Below are 2,452 nucleotides of genomic sequence, written 5' to 3' on the forward strand. Positions count from 1 at the left end.
TCTGTTGAGGGGCATCTGGGTTCTTTCCAGCTTCTGGCTATTATAAATAAGGCTGCTATGAACATAGTGGAGCATGTGTCCTTATTACCGGTTGGAATATCTGTCACCTCCGATTCCAACCAGCAGAAAGGAACAACGATACTACGTTCTTCTCAAAGCAGTTTATTCAGGAACCTTTTGACATCATGCATGAATCTCTTTCCAGGAAAAGTTTTTGTGTGTCCCTACGCCCCGAATCGCAATCCCTTATATAACCGCTCAACCACACCCCATCATCCCAGTCCACGTAACAGCAGTCCATTGGCCAGAATCATCACTNTTCATATGGTCCGATCTTGCATCATGGTGCACCTGCGCAGTTCTCACGATAGTCGTGGCTTATTTTCAGGTGTATGAGGAAGTCAGGTGCAAGTCATAAGACTTGGCTGCAGTCCAGGGTGCCATCTTGGGACTGCTGCCACACCCGCTCCTCACAAACATCTGGATATATGCCCTTGCCTATTTTTCTGATATTTCCCCATTTACTTGAATAATCAAAGGCAGGTGGATATTCATCTTTCATTTGAAGGAGCATGGTCTCATATTGAGTTCCTGTTGTTCCAGGATACTTCAGAATTTTCTTATTTCTCCCTAAATTGGCAGTTTTCTCTTTATGGTTTTCAGAGTGCTGTAATACAAACAATTTAAGCATGCCCTGATTGGCTAAAAAATAAATGATACTTAGGCTGTGGCTATTTTATTTGGCTTTAACAATTATTGGAGGTAACCCCTTATCTACTCTTCTAAATATTGGCTTGGCTATTTTCCTAGCAGTGTACTTCAGATATTTGTTATATATTTTTGTCATGTGTTTATGGTTAAAGAGAAAAAAGGAGGATGTAGTAATATTTTTAAAATTCAACAATTAGGGGTGAATTATTAAATCTACTCTAAAAGAAATCATTTTATAGCCATAATCTTTTTTTAAGAGAAGCCTTCATTTCCATCTTTCTCAAATTAAACAGGCTGACTTGGTTGCTTTGAGGGATTAGTCGAAGAGACCGAATCCCATATCCTCATCTGATTCCTCAGACTCTTCCTTTGCCTCAGCTTTGTCAGGGGCTGCATCAGCTGCAGGGGCAGCAGCCGCAAATGCAGATGGATCAGCCAGGAAGGCCTTGACCTTTTCAGCAAGTGGGAAGGTGTACTCAGTCTCCACAGACAAAGCCAGGACGCGCTTGTACCCATTGATGATGGAGTGTGGCACCGAGGCAACAGTCGGGTACCGGATCTGCAGACACACGCTGGCCACATTGCAGACACCCTCCAGGAAGCGAGAGTGCAGGGCCTGCTCTGTGATGTTGAGCACTTCCGGGTTATAAATGCTGCTGTTGTCAAACATCTGCTGGATGATCAGACTGAAGGAGAAGGGGGAGATGTTCAGCAGTGTGGCCTCGCTGGCTCCCACCTTGTCTCTAGTCTTTATCAGCTGCATATCACTCAGAATTTCAATGGTGCCTCTGGAGATTTTCGTGGTGATGCCCAAAGCCTAGTAGAAGGAGGTCTTCTCCGGCCCCAGACCAGTATTCTGAGCTGGCACAGTGACCTCACACGGGGCGATGGCACCAGCACGAGCAGCAGTTGGCACCTTATTAGCCAACAGCATATCCTGAATCTCAGTGAGGTCCTCCTTGGCGAACACGAAGCCCACGTTCCCCTGCATGTGAGGCAGCAGTTTCTCCAGAGCTGGGTTCTCCAGGTGGCCCCTGATGGCCTTGCACATCATGGTGTTCTTGCCCATCAGCACCACAGCCTTCCCTCAGAGGAACATGCGGATCTGCTGCATCTGCTTGGAGCCCACGTTGTCTGCTCCCACAATGAAGCATTTTGGGTATCATCCAAAAGTTGGATGATCTTGAGGAAGTAGTTGGACTTCCAGGTCGCCCTGTCTTCCCTGTGCATCATGGCGGTGCATCGGGGATTGCCACGCGGGGTTTAAAGACGATGTCACTCCAACGAGGACACCTGGCGAGAGCTATAGTCATAATCTTATATTGGTATATATCTTCATATTCTAATACAAAATTTGACTTTCTATTTTCCTACATTGGTGCATAATTTTGTATATTGATATAATTTAAGGTTTTCATTGGTATAAATCTTTATTTTTATTTTTATTTTTTGCCTAAGCAATAGTGCATAGACTATTGAATTGAAAAGTGAAGCATCTGTACAACAACAACAACAAAAAGAAGTCTCTCTATTGTTTTACTCTAATGAAAGTCTCGTTCACACTATAAAATGCATGTTAGGCTTCTGATTGTTATGGAACACATAGAAAATTGTCTTCTTCTTGGGTCTTCTGTCCTACTTTGAGGTTTTTTGGCCTGGACTTTTTGATGTTTCCCCATTATCTTGGACAGTCAATAAAAAAATGGAGATACCTCTTTCTTTTGAAGGAACATGGATCCCT

The 2,452-nt window shown here is 43.9% G+C and overlaps 1 pseudogene; it reads right to left on the minus strand.

Annotated features, from left to right (window-relative positions):
* Positions 1-1,027: 1,027 nt before the first annotated feature.
* Positions 1,028-1,941, minus strand: LOC110289248 (annotated as a pseudogene).
* Between the last annotated feature and the right edge of the window lie 511 nt (positions 1,942-2,452).

This window comes from Mus caroli, unplaced genomic scaffold, assembly GCF_900094665.2.
Source record: "Mus caroli unplaced genomic scaffold, CAROLI_EIJ_v1.1 scaffold_23767_1, whole genome shotgun sequence".
NCBI lineage: Eukaryota > Metazoa > Chordata > Mammalia > Rodentia > Muridae > Mus > Mus caroli.